The sequence below is a fragment of the Podarcis vaucheri genome (genome assembly GCF_965113315.1).
Source record: "Podarcis vaucheri genome assembly, chromosome: 2".
In the NCBI taxonomy this organism is placed as follows: Eukaryota; Metazoa; Chordata; class Lepidosauria; order Squamata; family Lacertidae; genus Podarcis; species Podarcis vaucheri.
In genome coordinates, this window is record NC_138760.1 from 75,640,070 (window position 1) to 75,647,665 (window position 7,596).

General features: G+C 45.4%; 1 long non-coding RNA gene across 1 annotated transcript; it reads left to right on the top strand.

Moving 5' to 3' along the window:
• Nucleotides 1–3,652: 3,652 nt before the first annotated feature.
• Nucleotides 3,653–6,976, top strand: LOC309527740. Its single transcript, XR_014217325.1, has 3 exons — nucleotides 3,653–3,786; nucleotides 6,236–6,426; nucleotides 6,901–6,976. It is a non-coding gene; the product is annotated as an uncharacterized lncRNA (long non-coding RNA).
• The last annotated feature ends 620 nt before the right edge of the window (nucleotides 6,977–7,596 follow it).

The window sequence follows — 7,596 nt, forward strand, 5'->3', positions numbered from 1 at the left end:
GTGATATCTCTCCCTCTGCACCCCCAACCCCAATAATCACCTCGTATAGGAGGAGAAAGCCAGTTATACAGGTGAATTGATTACCAAGGATGTTTTGAACTGGAATGTTAGTGTGCTTGACTGTGGTGTTAAGTAATGCAATGCAGTGGCGGAGCTTCATGCTCCGGCACTGGGGGGCGGAGAGCAGGTGGGGGCGGGGCTGGCGTGCATCCTGGGGGTGTGGCACATCGCCCGTAGGGGCGTGGCACCCAGCGTGGGCAGGGGCCAGCCACGATGGCACCCTGCCAGGATCACGCTGCTGGGGGCGGTGTGCTCCCCCCCACGCCTCTTCCTCCGCCAGTGATGCAATGAGGCCTTTTAATAAGGATACCCTTAGCATTTTAAATCTCAACATGTTCTAATCCAATAACACCTAGCACATATTCCTATAGCTTGCCACAAACACTAGCAAGTTCTGGGTTTTCATTTTCAAAAGACAAACTTTGAAAGAACTGCCTGAGGTAAGTTATGGGGAAGAAGAAGAATCAAGAATAGAAAAATATCTCCAAAACATACAGAAGTGTGCAGAGAGAGAGAGAGAGAGAGAGAGAGAGAGAGAGAGAGAGAGATTAATAAAGTCTGTTCCACTGAAAACAAGCAAAATCATATTGAGTAGGTGACTGTCTGTCTATCTATCTTCCCACCCATCTATCTATATGTTAAAAAGCTTTGTTATGATAGTGTATCACGGCTCACAGATGGTAACATTTTTGATAAATGTTACACAAAGTGCTGAACAGCTAAATTGATCTGCTAAATCTGCATACGTGTTGTATTCATTAATTTTTTTTAAGAGTAGGACCCACACTAAAAACCTGCACTGGGACCACCATCATCTACTTCCTCTGCTCTTCTTTGGCATTTATTGCCGACATTCTCCCCCCAATAAAATAAAATAAAAGGTAACAGAATGAGGATTTGACAGACACTACCAGTTCAGGCTGCCTCTTCTAGCTGAGAGTGGGCTGGCACCAGCATCTTCTGAGTCACTTCCTCTGCTCTCCCAGTAATCAGTCCCGCCCACCTGCTCAGCACCCCAACATTGCCAAGGCTTCCCACATTGCAATCTCTGCCAACTTCTGCCCTGAATCTCTCGACTCAGGTGAGGGAAGATGTTCACACTAGCTTCCTCCGCCCTCATCATTTGCATACTACATTCGACATGCACAACCTGTAATTCTTGAGGAGGGAATTTTTAGAGGCTGGTTAATAAATATCCTATATATTGTCACCTGCACTTCTGCTGTTAGGAGAATTCCTGGGTGATGCCATCACCTGTAAAACAGCAAAGTCTAATGAGGAAGACTTCATCTAGCACCCTCGTGTATGGTTTACCCATACTATCACAAGGTATAATATCTGAAGACAAACATGGAAAAATATCAGCCCCTCTATGGTACAACTGCTGGATTGGACTGGCTATTTGAATCTGGCCCCTAGACGTCAATATGGGATCAGGTAAGCCTGTTTTTATATGCCTGTTGTCTTTGTCCATGGAGTTTTCTTGGCAGGGATACTGAAATGGCTTGCCGGTTCCTGCTCCAGGTGGATCACGTTTGGTCAAAACTCTCCACTTTTTTTATTATTATTATGGTGCTGGAGGAGACTCTTGAGAGTCCCATGGACTGCAAGAAGATCAAACGTATCCATTCTTAAGGAAATCAGCCCTGAGTGCTCATTGGAAGGACAGATTGTGAAGCTGAGGCTCCAATACTTTGGCCACCTCATGAGAAGAGAAGACTCCCTGGAAAACACCCTGATGTTGGGAAAGATTGAGGACACAAGGAGAAGGGGACAACAGAGGACAAGATGGTTGGACAGTGTTCTTGAAGCTACCAGCATGAGTTTGACCAAACTGCGGGAGGCAGTGGAAGACAGGAGTGCCTTGCATGCTCTGGTCCATGGGGTCACGAAGAGTCGGATACGACTAAACGACTAAACAACAACAAGCCTGTTTTTTAAAATGCAGTCAAACCCAGATCAAAACATGCAGGTTTATTGCACCAATATGTTGGGTTTATGGTTTGCCATATGCCAAAGACAGAAAAATTAGAACTCAAGAAATCAAAATCAAAATACTTGCCTTAACACCATATGCTGGTATTTACTGATTGCATAATAACTCCTGGAGGTCTATGGCAAAGAGCAGTGAGAAATCAAAGCCCCACTCTGCCCTTTTGGCAGAAAGTGCAGTTTCAGGAGTTCAGAGTACAGCTTTTGCTGCTGCTTCTGGACTTAAAAATAAAATAAAATACCTTGACGCAACCTTGACTGTATTCTGGATGGGAAATTTGCCTGGGAACTTGCCTAGGGGTGCATAAAGTGATACAACAGCATAGAACAAAGGCAAAGGGGGAATGCACGTTGTTCTGCAGAAGTTCTAGAAGCTCAAAGGGGGAAGTTTCTCCCCTTTTGCCTGGACGCAAGATCATACACTTGGACATGTAAAAAGAGCTATTAGGTATCAAAGGCATAATAGAGAGCTTCCATATCAGCTGTCATTACCTTAGACACAACTGTTTTTTAACAGGCATGTTCAGTTGTCAGTCACTGACTGATAAGACATGTACACATATTTTTTCAGGAGATCCAATGGAAAAGACACCATATCGTGGCTGGACTGCAGTGGCCAGAGTCCTCTAGTCTGTATTGTTTAACTCAGGGGTAGTGCCTTCCAGATGTTGCTGGACTACAGCTCCCATCATCCCTGACCATTGGCTCTGCTGCCTAGGGCTGATGGGAACTGGCATCCAACAACATCTGGAAGGCACATGTTTGCTCCCCTTGGTCTAATTAGTAGCAGCTTTCCAGCAGAGCTCTTTCTAGTCACCTGACCTTTGGGCCTTTTCATTGGAGATGCCAGAGACTGAGCCAAGGATCTTCTCCATGTATTCTGCCAGGGTCCTTTCATGTGCCAGCCTATGTGGATGGGGGAAAGGAGATTTCAGCAGGTGCAGATTACCCTACAGTGATGAAAAAAACAGCGTGGGCTCAAACTGCTTCTTTCGCACCATTATTAATAGACACAGGAGTTCCTGTGTATCTGGACACCTTAAGAATGCGTGAAACAGCCCAGGGTCTACAGCATTTGGACCTGTAAATCTTAATTATAAACGTTGCTCTATGCTGGGGAAAGCTTGTAGTCCAGCTCAAGTCCTTGTTTCCTATCCACAGGGTAGGTCGATTAATAACTTCCAGGAATAGTCGAGTAAAAATAATTGGGACAGTCTGGAGAGCGGACTGTGTTTGGTTCTGGAAGGGAAATGGTAAAGTTCTCAAAAAGCCTTCAGAACTTTAAAGTGGAATATTTAGTTTATGAACTGGAAAAAGCCCTTGTTCATTTCCCTTGCCAATGTGCTGCTGGAAATATTTATAGGTATCATGGATGAACAATCAGGAAAACAATGAGCACAAGCGTCTCATTTATAACCATTCTGCATGGCCTAATTAAGAAACATTAAACATTTAAACACCAGCCCACTTGATTGGAGGCTGTCATTAAAAAAAAAAAGTTAGTAAGTATGATCTTTGAGCATGCAATTTGAACCCTACTCCCCCCCCCCCGATTTCTGATACTTCTAAATTCATGATAATCCTTCCCCTGCTTCAGGTGAGATAGCTAATCTATGGTGCTCCAAGGATATTGCCCATTTTGAAGAATGCTGGGACTGAGTCACCTTCATGAGACCCCTTGACACAAAGAATTTCAGTGGGCCTACACAAAATTTGAGGATGTAGCTGGGTCAGGTATACGGGTCAGGTATATTTTTCAAGACCTACGTTAGCTTTATGATTGCAAGCTGCTTTAAAATGTTTTGAACATTGTTTTAATGTTGTAACCTGCCCTGGGACCTTATGATGAAGGGTAGGTAATAAATAAAATGGCGGCAGCAGCGACAATGAAGTATCTGGCTAATACCCAGAAGATTTTAACAACCTGACTGTAGTGGAAATAACACTAATCCCTTCCTGCTTCTTCCCGCCTGCACCAAAGCCAACCATTACATACCAGAGCTGCCTTTTGCCTAACCTGATAGGAGTTCTAGTGGCATTCTTCTGTGGTTCATCCTTATGGCTTCCCCAGTGCGCTGCTTACATTACAATGCCTCATCCATTACAATTGCTCAGGACCACAATACCTCCAGGACTGCCTTTGCCCATATGAACAAACCCAGACCTGTGATCATCATGCGAGGTCTTTCTTCATGTGCTTCCTCTGTGAGAAGTCTAGAGGGTGGTGACACAAGCATGGGCATTTTCTGCAGTGACTCGCTGCTTGTGGAATGCTCTCCCCAGGGAGGCTCACCCAACACCTTTGTTACATACCTTTCGGTACCTGTCAAAAACTTCTCCCAGGCCTTTGGCTAATTAAACAATCTACTGTGTGTGTGTGTGTGTGTGGAATTTACTGTTTTTGTTCGTCGCTGTAGTATGTCATTTTGTGGGTGAGGGTTTATTTCGTAAACAGCCCTGTGATCCTCAGGTGAAGGGTGGTATAGAATTTAATAAATAAATAATATATAATATAGTTGCTTTCCCTTCCAATTATTCATACCACATTTGTTTTCGATTGCTGCCCACTTACTCTGTGACACTGCTATGCACTGCTTATAGGATCAGTCTAGTCTTCACCTAGATCCCCATCCTGGTTTCCTTCTCTGTACTCAAGCCTTTTCCACACTTCCAGTCTCATAGCCTCCACTTGCATTTACTGCTTGCCACCTTTTCTCCCGAGGAATGATGCTTTGATCATCACGGCATCCAACAAAAAGTCAGCAGGGCTGTTCTCTTCTCACAGCTTTCGGCTGCTATGTGCTGGTTTCATCCCTGCGCCTCTGATCCTCCCCCACCAGCCACATCTGAATGCTCTCCACATACCTTCACCTTTGTGGTGAGTGTTGGAATTCAGTAAGACTTTAATTGGACCGGCCTCAAATTGCCCTCTTCTGCCAGAGACCTTAAGATTTTAAACTCTCACATTTCTGGACTGAATATAAAGCAATCCGTTGGAGGGCCAACCAAGCCCTCCCAATCAGGGAAGTTCTTTAAAATAATAATTTAAAAAAATCAGTTACCAATGGGGGAGAAATTCAATTCCGTTCACATTTAAAGGCAAATTTACAAAATCAGTACCTTTCAAAACAATCCATGAACTGAAACATCTATCCTTCAAAATTTGTATTTCTCTGAATTTTGCAATGCAGTTCTCCAGCCAAGCAACGTGCATAACAATGCATATACTAGGGCGAAGTATGCATATAAATGCATATATTAGTGAAGACGACATACAAAACCACATTATTGGGGGAAATGGCTGAAGAGGCATCTTTTGCCCTGGCATTCACACAGGGTCAGTGCAGGAAAAGTTAGCCTTGTATCAGGACATCGGTCTTCAGCCTGTTTCCTGTTGTGGGCTCAGGAAAAGTGCTTACAAGGTTTTGGCAGTACCCAGAGTAGTGGCTGGCAGGCAAGCAGGCAGGCAGGCAGGCAGGCAGGCAGATGAGAGTTACGAGTGCAGGGTCTCTAGCCCAGAAGCCAAATGCTTAGGAGCAGGTGGCCAAAGAATCCAAGCTCAAAGACCTTTGGCACAAGGATTTCTCTGAGTCAAATGTCAGTCTTCCTGGTCCCTCCCCAAGTCACGTGTCCTTTGAGCCCTTGAAATGAATGCATGCCTTAGTTTCCTGCAAAGTCTTCTTATCCCTAGTTAGCTGATCAAAATGTTCATGGCCACTCTGATTACAGTGGTATCTCTAGATGCGAACGAGATCCATTCTGGAGCCCCGTTCACATCCTGAAGCAAACGCAACCCACATCTGCGTGGGACGCAATTTGCCGTTTCTGCACATGCGCGTGACATCATTTTGAGTGTCTGCGCATGCGCGAGCGCTGAAACCCGGAAGTATTGCATTCCATTACTTTCAGGTCACCGCAGAGCGCAACCCGAAAATGCTCAACCGGAAGTAACTTTAACCCGAGGTATGACTGTACCAGGGTTTAGAGAAGTGCATGCAGAAAAGAATGCATGTTGATGGAGTCAAGTAACATTTATTTCGGAGGGAATGGTGTGTCTTGTTTCACAAATGAGAGGTGAGACTTCATGTATAGAGGAAGAACACTAATCTATATCTTGGAGGCAAAGCTTCTCTCTGTTCCCTTGACTCCTTCCTTCAACTACAGCATCCTTCTCTTATTTCAGCATATCTTAACTGCACCGTGGCCTTTGCCAATATGCCTTCGAGGTACCATGGGACTGTTGGGAAAGTGTTAGAAGAACAGGATGCATAGCTAATTAAAGCGAACCCCAAGCTTGTTCACCAACTCCCCCACCAGTTTTGATGGGTCAAGGAGCCAGTGGTTAGTTCTCAAAAACATCCATCACCACACCAGGTAGGTTTAGCCATGTCTGAATAACACAAAGGGCACCTCTTGACTGTCAGTGTGGTGTAGTGGTTAAGAGCGGTAGTCTCGTAATCTGGGGACCCGGGTTCGCGTCTCCGCTCCTCCACATGCAGCTGCTGGGTGACCTTGGGCCAGTCACACTTCTTTGAAGTCTCTCAGCTCCACTCACCTCACAGAGTGTTTGTTGTGGGGGAGGAAGGGAAAGGAGATTGTTAGCCGCTTTGAGACTCCTTAAAGGGAGTGAAAGGCGGGATATCAAATCCAAACTCTTCTTCTTCTTCTTCCTACCTTGCAAAAGTGGGAGTACTTTTGCCTCTTCTTTAACAACAGGGAAAAGGTGTGTGTGTGTGTCCTCCCATGTGTCAGTGTGATTGGATGCTGACCACAACATGTTGTGGGACCATTCTGCCTCAGACTGCTGGATCCTGTCCTAACCAAAGTGGTCTTCTTCCTTGCTCTCAGGGGGGAACCATGCAGAAGACAAAGGGCACATCCTCAGTTTGTTGGCATTCCAAAATAGTCAAGGGCAGAAACTGTGAATCCCAAGCTTGTTCACCAATTCCCCCACCAGTTTTGCCACCATCAACGGAAGCTGGTCCAACAAAAGTAACTGCTTTTCTTAAGACGTATCTGCGATGGGAAGAAGCAACTGTTGCATGCATGGACGTGCAACCTAGAAGGGCAACATCTGCTAAAGCATCAGATCACTGGATCAGACAGTGGGATAACTAATTTTGAACATTGACTTCAAAGACTGATTTCTGTAATTAAAAGCTAGGAGGCTTCTGCTTTCAATTTGGGGGGCGTGCATGGCGGGCGGGGGAAGTTGGAAGATGGCGTGGCGGCTGCACTCTGTAATTACGTCTCGGAGATGATTTCTCTAAGGACTCAAAATTAAAGCCCATCTCTCATTTGAAGCTGACATGCACCATCAGCTGCATCTTCAGTATAACATCTCTGCCTCGCCCGTTGCTTAAAGGCCTTGTTGGGACGGCATGTTGCTATTTGGAGCGGTGGGTGCTCCAGCTGCTCCATTGTGCTGGGAGATGGCCATCAGCCTTGGATCTGATCTGAAAGCAGCTGCTTGCGTTTCAGAGCCCCGCTAGAGCACATCACGTAGCCCAGCTTGGGCATAATCACAAGGAGGTGCTATTTTTA